Here is an 18138-nt window from a genome sequence, read left to right as displayed (position 1 = left end):
AGAAATGAACTGTTAGGACCAATCCCCAAGGACTGTTTTGACAGTGACAGTGAGGACAATACAACACCAGACAGGATTTTTACCCGGCATGGGGGGAACTTCCTGGTGTACACTTCCTGCCCCTATGGTAAGGAAGATGTGACTTGTGACTTCAGGAGGGATGAGGTGATTTTCCAGGTCCATGAGGGCTGCCTTTCCCACCTGAAGCCTCCAGTCCAAATCAGCACTCTGACCAGGGACTTCTCCACCCAGCTGGAGGAGGCCGCTGAAATAGCCAAACCAGAAGTCTTTCCAGGCTTCAGGCAGATGGTGGAAGAGAGAGTCAACCTAGCTGATGCCTGTGTGACTCTGGAACAAAAGCAAAAGTTGAAACAAGTTTTCTTGGATTTCCAAGATCTCTTTGCGGTAGACTCATATGACTGTGGTCGCACCGACATCCACACCACAACAATCCCCACGGACCCTGGCATGACTCCAGTGTTTGTGAAGCAATATCGCTTGCCTCTCGCATCAATGGAGTCCCTTACTGAAATAATTAAGAACCTTGAGTCCCGGGGAATAATCCGTCCAGTCCACAGCACCTTCAATAATCCGGTGCTGGGGATATTGAAGCCAAACGGCCAGTGGAGACTCTGCGCCGACCTCAGGGAGCTCAACAAACGGGTCCATACTTCCCGATGGCCTCTGCCCTACATTGACCAAGGGCTGGCCCAGATCCAGGGGTCACAGGTATTCACTGCAATAGACCTGACCAATGGATACTGGACTGTGCCTGTCAGTAGGGAGGACCAATACAAGCTGGCTTTTACCTTTGGGGGCCAGCAGTACACATGGACCCGGACTCCCTTCGGATACCTCAACTCCGGCAATGAATTCAACATTTTCCTACATAAGGCCATGCCCGACCTGGGTGCGAGGGGTAACCTGGCTTATGTAGATGATGTCCTCATCAAAAGTTCATCTGTGGAGGAACACATAGCGGAGATCCGTTATGTTCTGACACAGTTGAGGGCCGCCGGAGCAAAACTTTCCTTTCAGAAAGCACAGTGGTGTAGAACCCGTGTTAATTTCTTGGGGCATGAGATTACTCCTCAGGGCCTCTGTCCCCAGGAAAAGAAAGTGGAAGCACTTCAGAAACTGAAAGACCCCACAACTCTGCGGGAACTAAGGAGCCTCCTTGGACTGACTAATTACAGCAGAAAGTTCATTGAGGGCTACGCAGAGATCACCAGACCCCTGATTCATCTCCTGAAGGGGGGGGTCAAGTGGGAATGGGGTCCAGAACAATCCGAGGCAGTAAGACAACTCAAGAGAAGCCTCTCACAAGCGCCTTGCCTAGCTTACCCTGTCAGAAACAAGGAGTTCTTCCTGGAGACAGGGTTCTCTAATACGTGCTTGACGGCCGTATTATACCAAAAGCATGACAAGGTCAATAAAGTTATCTCCTATGCGAGCAAAACTTTATCCTCTGTGGAGGAAAAATTCAACGATTGTGAGAAGGCACTCCTGGCAACGGTGTGGGCATTGAAGAATTACCGCCCGTTTATCCAGGGGGAACACATCATAGTGGAGACTCCACACCAGCCTCTGCAATATCTCCAAAGTGACAGAATCCGAGCCGGAAATGTGAGTAATTCCCGAATTACTTCCTGGATTCTGTCAATGCAAGGCTTTCCTGTGGAGGTCAGATATGGCCAAAACAAGAAGAGTCCCCTCGCGCAAGGTCTGGCTGACTTGCATGATTGTGCCAGAGAAAACTGTCTCGAGGACGAAAGTCTAAAAATAAAGGACAACATGGAGGCATACCTTAATTCCCCCCACAAAGTCTTTGAAGAAGACAAGTGTGAGGGAATGCCCACTGTGTATGTGGATGGATGCTCTTACCATGTTGACAACAACGGGGAGAAAGAACTGGTGGCCGGCGTAGGGAATGCATGGGTGAATGAGTCCCCAGAACCCTCCGCTGGATACAAAATTGGTCCCCGAAGTAGTCAGGTGGCAGAATTGATGGCTGTGCATCAGGCCATCCTCACTGCTGTCCAGCATCAACTCCACGAACTGGTCATAATCACAGATTCGGATTATGTACGGAACGGGTTCGTGGAGCACCTGGTTAATTGGAAAACCAGAGGCATGTTATGTGCTAACAACAAACCCTTGAAACATGGGAAGTTGATCCAAAACATTGATGATCTGGTCACATCGAATGAGATGACCATCTATTGGAAAAAGATCAAGGGTCATTCCAAAGTAGAGGGACCAGACAAAACTGGAAATGACTTAGCTGATCAGCTGGCCAAAACCGGGGCCATCCAAGGGGATCTAATTGAGATTGAGTCCCTGTTGGGGGAAATCCAGGTCACTGCCATCACTAGGTCCCAGACAAATGCTCACAACGACCTTTCAATTGCACAATGGAGTAAGGAGACCCCTGATGCCGATTTGATTACTGCTCAGAAGGGGGATCCAATAATTGGTAAATTTTACCAGCACCTTGAGGACCCTGAGAACTTTCCCCTGACGGATACCGATTACATTGGGAAAGAGGACCTAAGAGTGTTGATGAAATGTCCAAAAATGTTCCGGATCCAAGACGGTTTGTTGGTAAGGAAATCCAAAGCTGGCCACGATCAGTGGGTGGTTCCTACCTCATTCCGAAGCCTGATGTTAAGTCATGCCCATGATGCGGCCACCGCCGGTCATAGGGGGTTTCACACAACATTGGAAATCTTAAGAGAGGTTGCATACTGGCCACACATGGGGCAGGACCTCGACCAATATTTGAAGGGGTGTCTTGTGTGTGCACAGTTTCAGCCATCATCCCTCACACACCGTGCGCCTCTCCAAAAGAGGGGGATGACACTGCCATGGTCAGATTTACAAATCGACTTTGTAGGCCCTGTGATTCGCTCGGCTAGGGGGAATAAGTACATGTTGACTGTGACATGCTTGTTCACCAAGTGGGTGGAATGTCTCCCAGCCCCAAACTGCAAGGCAGAAACGGCAGCTGCCTTGATGATTAACCACATCTTTTCCCGTTTTGGTCTACCTCAAAGGATTGAGTCAGACAGAGGTAGCCACTTCACCAGTGAAGTAATGACAAAGATGTGGGATATACTGGGAGTCAAGAGAAAGCTGCATATTGCTTATAGACCAGCTTCTTCTGGGGCAGTAGAGAGATATAACCGAACCATTGTGAGCATATTAAAGAAGTTTGTGGCAGATTCTGGGCCAAGTTGGGATATCCGATTACCTCTGGTCCTAATGGCCATCAGATCTACCCCTTCATCTGCAACCAAAATGTCACCATTTGAGTTGATGACTGGGCGCAAGATGGTGCTTCCTCAGCATTTGCTCTACAGGACCCAAGAGCAGACACTGATAAATGCCTCCACTACTCATGAGTATGTGGAGAATTTAAGGAAACACCTCCAACATGCTTTTGCTTATGCTCAGCGGAATCTAGAAAGATCAGCTGATAGCATGAAGACCCACTATGACCTGAAAACTTCCAGGAAGGAATATCAGGTGGGAGACCGGGTCTATCTATACAACTTCCAAAGGAACCAGGCTAAGCAGCGCAAATTTTTGCCTACATGGAAGGGACCCTTTGAAATCATAGACAAAATCTCCCCTGTGGCCTACAAGATCCGCATCCCCAAAGGCGGTTCGGCAGAGGGGGAAGACAAGTGGGTCCACATAAACCAGTTGAAGTGTTGCCATCCCAGGCACACTCTGCAACAACTGGAGGAATCCTCTGGAATCCTAGCGGGTACTGTCTCAGACTAATTCAGTTCCAACCATAAAACATACCACATCTAGTCTCTAAAATATTGTGATTTGCATGAAACTGTCTCTTAGTTATACTGTTTTTATTTTTTCAAAATAAGAATGTAATGTTTCGTGATGATGAAATGCATATGCTGCCCCACTATCTCAACAGTGGTGGAAAAAGTCTATGAGTAGGTATTGCCGCTCTTCCTTTGTCGTCCTAGGAGAAAGAAGACCTTGAGGATGACCAAGAAGGAAGATCCGGAGACCGGGAACGAAGATCCAATGGGCCCAGTGGACCGCCCAATACTCCCATCAGGACCGGCGAGGAGAACCGATCGATCCGACCGGATGGAGGAAAAGATGCTGAACTGTGCCATTTATCGGAAGAAGAGGAGAACTACATCCCAGATCTTGTGGGTCCCATTAGTGAAGGATCAGATGGCCACCGCAAGAAGGGGGGCTTGTGGGATGTATTTACCCATGCATCCGGGCCCTACCTCAAAACTGTGCAGTACTGGCATTGAAAACATCATAATGGCCAGAGCTCCCCAGAAAATGCACAGGAAAATCCCATTTTGCCTATATTGCGAGTTCAGAGATGCAATGCTGATTGCCAAAAGCAAACCCATACTGTTGGGAATTCATTTTTCTTGAATGTCAAATATGGCAAAATCATGGGCAAAGAATTACTTTACTGCAGAAACACACCAATGCCATGTCCTGAACATGGACAATCTACTCCATATAATATCACTTGCTGAAAGGAATCAATCTAAAAAAAAAAATCCCAAGGATGGATGCAGTAACCACAAAATCCTGATGGTGGCGCTAGCGGTCTAAACTCTGACAGGAGAGCTGTCTTGCAAACTGCATGAGTGCAAAGAAAGGGGTCTTATTTCATCAAAGGTTCAAAGGGGTTGCCTGTCCTGAGAACTCTTAACACTTCAGAACTCAACACAAGAAGCCAGGAAATAACAGGGTTCTGTTAATTAAATGCAAAGTGGCCCCCTGGCCTCCTGATGTGAGCTTGCCAGACACCACACAAAGGACCCTTTCCTCTGAAAGGAATATGTTAATTCTGGATGTTTGCTGTCAACAAAGATCTGCCAGCCAGCAGAGATCTGTGACTGACCCACCCAAGTCTTGGAGGCGGACCTCAACACTCTGAGGACTGAATTGAAAGTAAAATATATAGTTTACAAAAACACTGATAACTCATTGTAATCAAATGACAGAAATGTATAACTTTGAGAGCCTTACTTTAAAAAATGTACCTTTAATTCAAGCCCAAACTCGAATTTGTGTGATGTTCTGGGGCAAAACCCCATTGTTTATTAATATTACAGACTCCCTGTTTCAGCTAGACAAACGAAAATGCATTGGTATGTGGGTAGATATGTGAGGAACAGTTGTATAAAATTTAATGAAGATCCAATGTTGTTCAGCACATGAAAAAGTGCTAGAAGTTGCCATTTTTGAATGCAAGCTGCTAGAAAGAGCAGATTTGGACAGAGACATGGCTAAATTCAGCCACACCATGTATGTGTAATTTCAAGCAACTGTGTAACTGTGAAATATGTCTTTTATTATCAAATATAGAATATGTGCAATCTGACAGAGGAGTGTCCTATCTGCAAGCCATAAAATGACATCACGCTGACACACACTTCCTTCCCCAATTAAATGATAAATGGAAGTTTGACCAATTAGAAGCTGAGAGAGAGGTAGGGTCAGTGATGCTAGAACACACCCACATTCTAAACACATAAAAGCAGACAGACAGGACAGATAGGGGGCTTCAAATCCATCTGCAGCGGGACGCTCTGCCGGAAAAATCCATGCTTTACCTCCATCATACCTCCAGAGAGCCAAACTAGAGACTTCAATCTATCCAGAACTAGAGACCCAGACCAGAGAACCAGAGAGAGCTGACCCAGATCACTGTGAAGTGCAGAGACCAGAGGCGAATTTAAAACCCTGACCAGATCCGTGATGAGGCCCATTTCACTCAAGAATATAGTGTGAGTACCTAGAAAACTGTGCAGAACCAATCTCCTAGTTAAAATAATATAATTCAATCCATTTTTAACCTAAGTAGAACTGCAGCTTAGCAATTGTGTTATCCTGCCATCATTTTTAAAGCTGAAAAAGTGTGCGTTTAAAATTTCAAATCTGAAAAACGACCTTTATTCAATCGCTCATATCTCCGCAACCGTTTGTGCTAGAGACTTGCAGTAACTTTTATTTGGAAGCTGAGATCCTAGGCTTTCCTAGGACCCCAAAACGATAGAGATAGTCCTTGTGGTTCCTCTGTAATAGCGCTCGGCGCATCCGCGAATTTTACCGCGATTTGCAAATTTCTTCACATGTAAAAACTGCTGCTGCTTGCCTTCCATTTGCCAGAAATTCGTTTAACCTGCTAACTATCCCTGCCTCATTGCCAGTGTGAGCCTGGACTAATATTGACTAGATACCACTCACCCTGAACCTCTGAAAGGGAATTAAAAGCATTTCCAGCATATTTCTCATCCATTGCTAGCACATATCAAAGCATTTGCCTGTGTTTTCAAACTTCTGTAGTCTAAGCTTGCTGGGTTGAACTGAATTACATTGATTGCATTTCTGAGAACTGTGTGTTTCCTCCCATTTCCTTGCATTGCATAAAGAGGGGGGGGAGTGAATAGCCAGAGAAAAGTGATTACATTGTTTGGTTGAAATCATATTGAGTATTTTCTGTACTGCATTCATTGAATATTGCATCCACCTGAGCTTACATAAAGCATCCTCTACCACATTATACTTTTGTTCCTATTTACCAGTGTGCTACCTTATCCATTTCATGTCAACTCATTAGTGATTATAAGAAGTGTGCTAGTGCCAGATTCTTCGTTGTTGATCTTTATCATATCAGATTAAGTGTGCTATTCAATTATTAATTTATTATAAAGCGTGATATATATATCTATTTTAAATTATCAAATAAACCTTTTAAACTTGCAAAACAGAACTACTTCTTGGCTCAGTGGGGTCAGGGGGATTCCAAGAGAGGGGTGTTATACAGGGGTAGTCATCCAGAACGCATGAACTGGACCTAAAGATATATCAATAAGGGTTTTCATTCAGTATTCTAGACTAGGCGTTAACTTAGTTGTAGTGCTGAATTGAATCCTCTTACAACGTTCTTGGGGCACGGGTGTCCACGTGTTGGACCAGAATGGTAATCTAACTCCTGAATCTTCCCTTAATCATAATGGTCACACATTTTGATTCAGGTGAATTTACTTGTTGTAAATTCCAGATACCAAATTTTTGGTTATTTGCTGTTGCTATTTTTGCCATATAAAGACTGCCTTCGAAGTGAAACATTAACTCCTTTTTTATTCAGTTTCTATCTGAAGGACGAACTAGCAAGAATGCCACGGCCCGCCACACTGAACGACCTCTGGTCTACTGTCCTCCAGTTGGACTTTCGTCTATCCGAGCGGCGCTCTGAGCGCCGAAAGACCCAAGGATTTCCTCCTCCCTTGGAACCTAGTGTGTCCACCTCTACTCTCACCTGTCACAGTAAGGAAGAACCAATGCAGATTGGAACAACCAGAGGACCTCTCTCTCCAGAGGAACGCCAACGGCGCAGGGACAATAATCTATGCATGTATTGTGGATCAAAGCAACACATTTTGAGGGATTGTCCTGATGTCCCTCCCCGACAGTCGGGAAACGCCACCCCCCGGAACTAGTTGGGACAAGTTACCGAGGAGGACATCCAAGTCCCTATGTTTCATTGTCTGACTCTCCAGCTAACACTACCAAGGATAACCGTCTCATGGTGATAGAAGTCCAGTTGTGTCTCCCACGCCAGACCTGTGAGGCACTTGCTCTTCTGGATTGTGGGGCCGCAGGTTGCTTTATGGACATTGTGTGGGCTAACAAGATTGGTATCAGCAGACTGGAAAAGGAGCAAGACCAGAAAGTCGAAGGAGTCGACGGTAAACCGCTGAGCTCTGGGCTCATTACTCACACTACTTCTTCCCTAACCATGAAGATTCTTCACCATACCGAGACGATTCAATTCGACCTCATCAGGGCAGCTCACTTCCCCATTATCCTGGGAGTGTCCTGGCTAAGAAGGCATAACCCTCATATCGATTGGAAAAAGAACCTGCTTTCATTCTCTTCCGAGTTATGTCGACAATCCTGTTCTACAGTCGAACATCCGGCGATTGTACATACTCTTCCTGAGCCGTCCATTACTAGTGAAGTTCTGAAGGTCAACAATATACCCAAGGAATTCGAACAATACCAGGAGGTGTTTTTGGATGAAATACATCAAGAGTTGCCTCATCATAGGCCAGAGGACAGTGCTATAGAGTTAACACCTAATGCCATAGTTCCCTTTGGACGCATGTTCTCCCTATCCTTACGGGAGAAAGAGGTGCTTAAGGAATATCTGGATTCCAACCTTCAACACGGCCTCATCCGCCATTCACGTTCTCCTGCCGGTGCCTCCCTGTTTTTTGTCCCCAAAAAGGGATCAAGTGAGTTAAGGCCTTGCACAGACTACAGGGGACTTAACCAGGTTACCATCAGGGATCGTTACCCCATGCCTCTTATCAAAGACATCTTGGAGGCTGTTCAAGGAGCAAAGGTATTTTCTAAGATTGACCTCAGAAGAGCATACCATCTACTACGTATCCACTCCAGAGATGAGTGGAAGACGGCGTTCCGCACACCATTTGGGCATTTCGAGTATTGTGTCATGCCGTTTGGGTTAGTGAATGTTCCTTCTGTGTTTCAACGCTTTATGGATCGCACATTCTCTGATCTGTTGTTTCATTGTACCATCATTTATCTAGATGACATCTTGGTCTTTTCCAAGGATTCTCAATCTCACGATACTCATGTTCACCAGGTTTTGCATCGTCTACGAGAGAACCATCTAAAGGCCAACCCGGATAAGTGTGTCTTCAGTGTTTCAGAAGTACCTTACCTTGGGTTCATTCTTTCTCCTGAAGGAATCAGGATGGATCCCTCCAAGGTTGAGGCCACCCTGCATTGGCCTGCTCCCGGATCAGTCAAGGATGTGCAAAGATTTCTGGGGCTTGCTAATTTTTATCGCAAATTCATCGCAGGCTTCTCTAACAGGGTCTTGCCCATCACGCAGTTGTTGAAGAAGTCCTCATCTCCTTTTTCTTGGACCACAGAGGCCGATCAAGCCTTTCAGATCTTGAAGAAAGATTACTGCACCGCTCCCATCCTCTGTTAACCAGACCAAGGTGCAAGGTTTATTGTCGAGACAGATGCCTCCGCGGCTGCCATAGGGGCCATTCTTCTTCAGGAGCATGAGGACTCTGAGCATCCCATAGCTTACCTGTCCAAAACCTTAAAAGATTGCCAAACTCATTATTCAGTTATCGAGAAGGAACTATTGGCTATGAAATCCGCTTGTGAAGAATGGCGCCACCTTTTACAATGAAGTCTCTTTCCCTTTGAAATAAGAACAGATCACAAAAACCTTAAGGCAATACAGAACATGGAATGCATCAACTCTCGACAAGCCAGGTGGGGTCATTTGTTCACTCAATATGATTTCACTCTTAGATACTTAACCTTGTTCTAAGAACATCCTTGCTGATGCCCTCTCAAGAAGACCTTACCCAGGCGTCACCCGTTTAGAAGTCCCCAGTCTCATGTTTCCCAATATCCGAGTTATCTATACCATCGAGTCCTTTCTGGAAGAGGTCCACAGAGCTTCTTTCTCTTCAGAACTACCCGTGAAGTATTCCAAAGATCTGGTGATTAAGGATGGGTTACGTTTCCACAAGCAGAGCTTGTTCCTGCCAAACACCCAGACACGGCGCACTGCTCTTCGATGGTGTCACGACGACCCTTTGGCAGGGCATGCGGGGGTTAAGAGCACCTTGGATTTGGTGCGCCATCGGTTCTGGTGGCCAGGAATGGCTAAGGAGGTGACTGAGTATGTTCAAGCATGTCCTGTCTGCTGCCGCTCCAAATACCGCACCCAAAAATCCATTGGATATTTGCAACAAGATGAGATACCCAAGAGGCCCTGGAGTGTTATATCAACCGACTTCATAGTAGAGCTGCCTCCTTCAGAGGGATGCTCTTGCATTATGCTGACAGTGGACTGCTTTACCAAGATGGCTCATTTCTCACCATTGGCGGGCTTACCCACGGCGGCTGAAATGGCGACAGTCTTTGCACGAGACATCTTCCGTCTGCATGGAATCCCTGATAAGATCATCTCCGATCGGGGCACTCAATATTCGAGAGAACCATCTAAAGGCCAACCCGGATAAGTGTGTCTTCAGTGTTTCAGAAGTACCTTACCTTGGGTTCATTCTTTCTCCTGAAGGAATCAGGATGGATCCCTCCAAGGTTGAGGCCATCCTGCATTGGCCTGCTCCCGGATCAGTCAAGGATGTGCAAAGATTTCTGGGGCTTGCTAATTTTTATCGCAAATTCATCGCAGGCTTCTCTAACAGGGTCTTGCCCATCACGCAGTTGTTGAAGAAGTCCTCATCTCCTTTTTCTTGGACCACAGAGGCCGATCAAGCCTTTCAGATCTTGAAGAAAGATTACTGCACCGCTCCCATCCTCTGTCAACCAGACCAAGGTGCAAGGTTTATTGTCGAGACAGATGCCTCCGCGGCTGCCATAGGGGCCATTCTTCTTCAGGAGCATGAGGACTCTGAGCATCCCATAGCTTACCTGTCCAAAACCTTAAAAGATTGCCAAACTCATTATTCAGTTATCGAGAAGGAACTATTGGCTATGAAATCCGCTTGTGAAGAATGGCGCCACCTTTTACAATGAAGTCTCTTTCCCTTTGAAATAAGAACAGATCACAAAAACCTTAAGGCAATACAGAACATGGAATGCATCAACTCTCGACAAGCCAGGTGGGGTCATTTGTTCACTCAATATGATTTCACTCTTAGATACTTAACCTTGTTCTAAGAACATCCTTGCTGATGCCCTCTCAAGAAGACCTTACCCAGGCGTCACCCGTTTAGAAGTCCCCAGTCTCATGTTTCCCAATATCCGAGTTATCTATACCATCGAGTCCTTTCTGGAAGAGGTCCACAGAGCTTCTTTCTCTTCAGAACTACCCGTGAAGTATTCCAAAGATCTGGTGATTAAGGATGGGTTACGTTTCCACAAGCAGAGCTTGTTCCTGCCAAACACCCAGACACGGCGCACTGCTCTTCGATGGTGTCACGACGACCCTTTGGCAGGGCATGCGGGGGTTAAGAGCACCTTGGATTTGGTGCGCCATCGGTTCTGGTGGCCAGGAATGGCTAAGGAGGTGACTGAGTATGTTCAAGCATGTCCTGTCTGCTGCCGCTCCAAATACCGCACCCATAAATCCATTGGATATTTGCAACAAGATGAGATACCCAAGAGGCCCTGGAGTGTTATATCAACCGACTTCATAGTAGAGCTGCCTCCTTCAGAGGGATGCTCTTGCATTATGCTGACAGTGGACTGCTTTACCAAGATGGCTCATTTCTCACCATTGGCGGGCTTACCCACCGCGGCTGAAATGGCGACAGTCTTTGCACGAGACATCTTCCGTCTGCATGGAATCCCTGATAAGATCATCTCCGATCGGGGCACTCAATATTCCTCCCACTTTTGGAAAGAACTGTTCAAAAAATTAGGCATCGAAAGGGCGATGTCGTCTGGTTTCCACCTTCAGACAAATGGTCAGACTGAGAGGACAAATGCCTCCCTTGAACAATACCTCCGATGCTACAGTAATTCTCAGCAAGACAACTGGGTTAGCCTGATACCAACAGCAGAGTTTGCCTATAACAATGCCACACACAGTGCCACCAAACTCAGTCCTTTTTTCTGTTCTTATGGCTATCATCCCAGCTCTATCCCTTTGCCTCTTTCTGCTCCCTCTCACACCGGAAACAGGGGCGGGATTAAATAGAGGAACTATTGGCTATGAAATCCGCTTATGAATTTCTGTTGACCAACTTTTGTCTACGGTAGCTGAGGCTCACAGAGTTGCTACGGAGGGTTTGCAAGCAAGTGGTCTCCACTACCGCACTCAGTGCAATCGCAAACGCCTTCCTTCCCCTGATTGGCAAAAGGGCACCAAGGTATGGTTGGCTACCAAATTTCTACCCCGGTGGTTACGTCCATCTAAGCTCTCCCCTCGTTATCTAGGTCCTTTTGTCATCACCCACAAGATTAATCCTGTTGCCTTTCGCCTTCAATTGCCTCGCCATAGGCGTCAGCTCCACCCGGTGTTCCATGCCTCACTCTTAAAGGAATATAGGGGGGACCCCTTTGACCGCCCTTTACCCCGCACCTCTGCTCCTGATATTATTCCTCCGGCGGAGTATGAGGTGAAGTCCATCCGCGACTCCCGTTATAGAAGGGGTCGGTTAGAATACCTGGTACACTGGAAGGGTTATCCTCACTCTGAAGATTCATGGGAGCCGGTTTCATTCATACATGCCCCTGTTTTGGTGAAAAAATTCCATCGCGCCTTTCCTGGCAAACCGGGTGGAGTGTCCCTTGGAAGGGGGCATACTGTCACACCCCTGCCGAACCGCAGGCGTGATTGGCGGCTTTGGAAGGTCTGGCGCTGGCACCGCCATTAGAATGTTCCATTCTACATCTTACTTCCTGGTTATCGCTCTAGTCTCTTGTCCTGTTTCATCCTCTATTTAATCCCGCCCTGTTTCCGGTTCAGTGCGCTGCAACTTCGCTTCCTGTTGTTGCCGTGCTCCGCTTAGTTTCCTGCTTCCTGGTTACCCGCTCTCTGCCTTTTGGAGCTAGCATCCTAGCTGAGTTCCACTTTCAGAGTCCTCTGTAGGCGGCTTTCGTTCCGCCTGTTTTTTCCTTTATTCTTTTTCTCCTCCTTTGTTTCTCTCTCGTAGTATTTATTTTCCTCTCCTTTCTGTGTCAATTGCCCTTTTTGTTTTTTCTCCAGGAGCGGCTCCGCTCCTCGGATCGCTACCGGCTTCCTCCAGGTTCTTACCTTTTTTCTTTGGAGTTTCCTCCCGCTGCTGTTAGCGATTCCGCTCCTCGGATCGCAATTGACATCTTCCTGGTTCTACCCTGTTCACTGGAGATTTCCTCGCTGCAGTTCCGGTTCCGCTTTGTCAGCTACTCTCTTCAGACTCGTAACCTGATGCTTGATCCAACCTGTTCCACGGCTTTGCTCCTCGTGGGCCTGGAACTTCTTACCTCACCACACTCCAGTGCTTCACTCCGAGAGAAGAGGTTTTTTTAAGCTTTGGCTTTTTTCCTCTTCGTTTGGTTTCTGCAGAGGGGGTCCCCAGCTTCCCTGTTTTTTCAGGGAATCAGGGTGGCTTCCTACCGCGGAAGACCGTTTCTCTTCACGAAAAAGAAGAGGATCGAAAGAAGACCCCATCAACACGGAATCTCTCCCGAAGAAGCAGGTGAGGAGGATAGGGGGAGGTGGAATTGGACATAACCGATACACAGCCGGCTACAGCTGAGTTTGACAACCGCATGGTTACTAGAGTTTTCCACTAAATGTCCATCACCTTACATAAGCGTGTTGAAGCAGTTTTTGTAACACCCTCTGTTGAGGATGCAATAACCAAGACCCTTAGGGGAAGGCTAACACACTGAACAAGAAACAGAAACCAAGCATCTCTTATCGTAGGAAACATGGTCAGAGCAACACGGCTTAACTCTCAGGTTGTGGAAGTAGGCTGACATAAAGGTACAATTAGTCCACGCATTTATCTCTAGAAAATACACCACACTGATATACTGTAAAATATATACTTTAAGTAACACATCTATCAGGTCAAATAAGTGCTCAGAATAATATACCCTATTAAAATATACCAAGTATATTTATAAAAACAGTATGACCTATACACAGACTCTCCTAACTTCAATGTCAATAGGTGGGCCCTCTACCAGAGGTGAGCACCCAACATAAAATTACATTGGGGTGGAGAAAACCAAGTGACCAAAAAACCTAGCAAGCTGGTAAGTACCCTATGGGTGTGCACAATAATGTAGTGTCCTGAAGACACAGGCCAATCCTAGTACATGCTGAAGATGGTAGTCCTGACACTATGCACCTAACACATATGGTAAGGTATGGGATGAAAAGGAAAATACAATTTTACCAGCAGGCAAAATATGCAGGAAAATCCCAAAGGCCTATAACATTATTCCACAATCATTTGGACTCTCATGGCATTATATTACTATGCATACCAGGGCGCGCAAAATCTACTAGCCCACTAGTGTTGGTGAGTAGTTTTTATGCAGGGCCAGTACCAATTGCATGATACTCAACCTTTCTGGCGAGTATGGGGATGTTAGACACTTATTTTCCATTTACTGCAAACACACTTTATTTGCCGTTAATGGCAAGTACATGTTTCACTGCGCATGCTTGACTGCATTGCAAGTGTGGTGACATTCACCATTTTACAAAAAGCACTGCTGAATATTTTGTCACCAGTCACCTTGGGGCAAGTGCATTTCTCTTAGTTCGAGTATGTAAACTAAGGAACTCGTCCTGCAGGCCTAGTGGGATTTTTAAGAATTTGCAATGCCTGCGTACACAGGACATGTAACAATACATTATAGTCTAGGAGAGAATGCAAAAGTTTCAAACTATAGTCAAAGGCTTCAAAGAATCAATTAAATGTGTTAGCAATAGTTCTCATCCTTAAACATTTACTTAAACATTTCAGGGAAAAATATACACACTATTATTAGAAGTAGGTACAGTGTTGAATGTACATTCTCTATAAAAGTAATGCAGGGTACGACTTTAAAAATTATATAAAATCACATGTAAGGGCAAAAACTATGAAACCTGTTTCAAAACTCACTGGACCTCCTGTGGGCCCAGCGAAAATGTCCTGGGGCAGTTCAATTTCAAGCGAGTTCCAGAGTGAGTTCATAATCCTGTGGCTTGGGAAGACACCTCTCTCAATTACTTACCCCACCCGGGACTCACCAGGGTCAGTCAGGACACTTTCTCTCAGCCTGCAGCCCTGAATCATAGTTAAAGTCCCTATAGGTCATGGCTGTACTCATCAGATTAACAGCACATTGTGTTTAGAAGAATAACCTTGCATGATATGGGTCGAGTTATAAAAGGGCAATGCATAGCAAGTAGGCTTCAAAATCTTTGTAGGGGTTTTGTAATAACGAAGAAAAATAAATAGTTAATTCTATGGCTACTGGTTTAGTGGATGTGCTTTCGTAGTTCTGAGACTTTGTCACTGTCAATGAATGTATTTTAAATGGTAAATGGATTTTAAACTAAATAGAACTTTTACAAAATGTCACGTTTATATGCATTTGCCACGAGCCATCATTGTGTGTGTCAGTGTGCAAGAATATGTTCAACCCAATAGTAACATGGCTTACAATTGTAAGGCTGTACTGAATCTACGGCATAGAAACCAATCTCAATTTTGATTATAATAACTTGATATCGATAGAGGCAAAAACTTGGAGAAGCGTGCTAAATCTTCTCTTGTGTGTGTCTGCGGCAATGATCCGTTATGAATTGGGCCTACTTTCACCAAAAGCAAGAGTTCAGTGGAATTTGCTAATGGTGTATAGGAATATACTATCTTCTCCTGACAACTCTTTTTACAAAGATCTTTACGACTGCCACAGGTCACACAATGGCGACATTAATGGCGGATGGATTAATGAGTGTACCCAAATCCTAGAAGAATCGGAATGGACTAATGAAATGCTGGTAACCACTGCACAAGCTGTCATAACATGACTCTGAGAATTAGACTGGATACGCATTAAGAATTAAATCAGTAGATATAAGCTACACTTTGATATGGCTTTAGAACATAAAAAAGGGGCGATATGCCGTGATATCTAAATAAGATGAGTCAGCACCTATACATAAAAAAAGGTGATTGTGAATCACCGTGCAATTAGAGCCCAAGAGGAGCACTTGGCTTAATACCTCCTGGAATTGGTATCCCTCTCTGATTGTATTATTATCATTTGTGCCACATTTTTATGACTCTTATGTCTCTACGTTTTTAAGCTTATGTTTTGTGATTTTTTCTAAACCTCACCTTAGACATATGATTCTATTCTTTATGAAGTTGTGATTTTATGTATTAAGTTAATGGATGTACTTATATAATTTGTGTAAAGTTCAGATTTTGGACTGTATCACAACAAAATCATTATTATTATTAGAGGCCAATCTCCCTGCTTGGCTCCACGGGGCAAGTATTTGCAAGGGCAGTCTTAAGCCATTTGACCAACTCGGTTACTGGTCTGGATATTACTGACCATCGACAGGCAGAATTCAGAGAATGCATTAGTGCCACTGGCCAATGCTTCAGATTAATTTGACTGTTGGAGAAACATGTGATATTAAAAGACTAAGCATCTTTGCACTATTTGTTGATCTCCGCGCCACTTCCGTGCTGAGAGCGTATGGTATTCCCAGCCCCTGCTGTCAGCAGGATTGTTGTTATTCGAGGATAATGAGGCCGTGGTAAGATGGTGCACTGGGGGACATAAAACAAATCCCCTCCAAGTACAGAAGGGAGTTTGTCATGGGCGTGTGTTAGCCCCAACTCTTGTTCTCCTATACATTAACAGCCTAATACACAAACTAATGGATGTAGCATCTTATGCTCCATCTCTGGCAGGGGATAAAATCCCTGCCCTATTATTTGCGGATGATGGCATTTTAATTTTGCAATCCTCATCTGGCCTAAAGAAATAATTGCACCTATTTGTTGAGTTTTGCAGCGACAGAGGGCTGTCAATAAACATTATGAAAATCAAATATATTTTTTCCAAAAAAAGAAGAAAGAATCTGTACTTAAGTTGTCGTTGGATGATGGGTTTATTGAACAGGTAAATTGCTATGATTACATGGGAGTACGATATAATGATACGTGCAAATGGGACCAACAAATGGCTAGGGCAGAAGGAACGCTGCTTAGGTATAGTGGAGCATTACTAAATTCGTTTACACGTATAGGGATGGAGCAATGGTCCCACTCCTGTGGGTATACAATGCCCAGGCAAGACAAGCAACATTGTATGGGGCCGGGCTTTGGGGTTATTTAAATTGCACCAAGCTTGGCACTATCGAGAATGGAGTTTTGAAAAAGAACCTGGGGATACCTACAGGGTCTTCCACTATCCCCCTCCACAAAGAGACAGTCTTAGCCCCCCGCAGGACATTGCAGCCTTTATTTTATCTATTTTTGTTTTTTTTTAATTGGGTTTATTGCAAACCTTTAAAAATGCAGAAGAACGGATTTAAAAACGCTTACACAGTCATCATCCTAAAATTAAAATACAACCAAGGAAAGAAACAACCTCAACAGAAAACCATATACCGCAAAAAACAATAAAATTGACAGCACAATCTTAGTTAGGAGAAAATAACCTCAGAAAAAGTAACGACTGCAAAAGTCATGCAGCGGTTTTCCCCTAAAAGGAGCATGTGCCAGTATTCCTCCAACGAGAGCGAGCTGACATCCTCCACACTGGGGTACAAAAACCTTCTTTCATCCGTTAAACCCACACCTGCCGTAATTAGATGTTTCAATGATTAATTTACATTACCCTCCTCACAAAATCTACACATAGGTGCAGTCATATCCAGGTTCTTATACCTCACTAGTTGGGTATAAATTAAATCTGAACCTCATGAATTGAGACCGTAAGTTGGGGCATGGGAACGTCTTCAGATATTCTGAGACAGAATTAATTGATCTACACGCATTACCAAAATTACTCGCCAGTTTATATTGCTTCCTTTTATCCTACGTGTTTATCCAGTTCCACTGCGGTAGTTTCTTTTTTAACCAGTGTGGGATTGGACAGCAAAACTTCAATCCTAGTATTGAAGGAAGCCAACCACCTATTACATTTATATCCCCAAACATTGAGCGGCCAGTCCACTTTGCCATTTACTCTGTTATTTAAAATTTCTAGGGGCTTTGCTGAATTTGTCAAGATAGATTTCTGCCACAGGTACAGCGACTTACACAAAACTGTAGCATTTAGCGACTACAAGCCAATCTCAAATCCAATGAAGGTGAGGGGAAGGCTCCTAAGCAGGTGTAAAATGTTCTTCCAAAAAATCCCAACACTTCCCAGATCTGCAATGGCAAGTTTAACCCAGTCTCAGCCACATACATTAATGACAGAGTCACATTTTGTTTATAGAAAGTCAAGAATGGAGCAATAGTGAACTTTCTACATCTCCTATGTAGGGCTTGTCCTTGAGCGGCTAAACTTTCTGCCTTGTCTCTCAAATCTGTGACCCAAATATCCTTTTTTATGCTCTGATTCAACCGTATCCCTAATTATACG

This window comes from Ambystoma mexicanum, chromosome 2q (genome assembly GCF_040938575.1).
Source record: "Ambystoma mexicanum isolate Mex_15411 chromosome 2q, UKY_AmexF1_1, whole genome shotgun sequence".
NCBI classification, from domain to species: Eukaryota; Metazoa; Chordata; class Amphibia; order Caudata; family Ambystomatidae; genus Ambystoma; species Ambystoma mexicanum.
The sequence above is the reverse complement of the archived record's forward strand: the minus strand, read 5'-3'. Positions refer to the sequence as shown.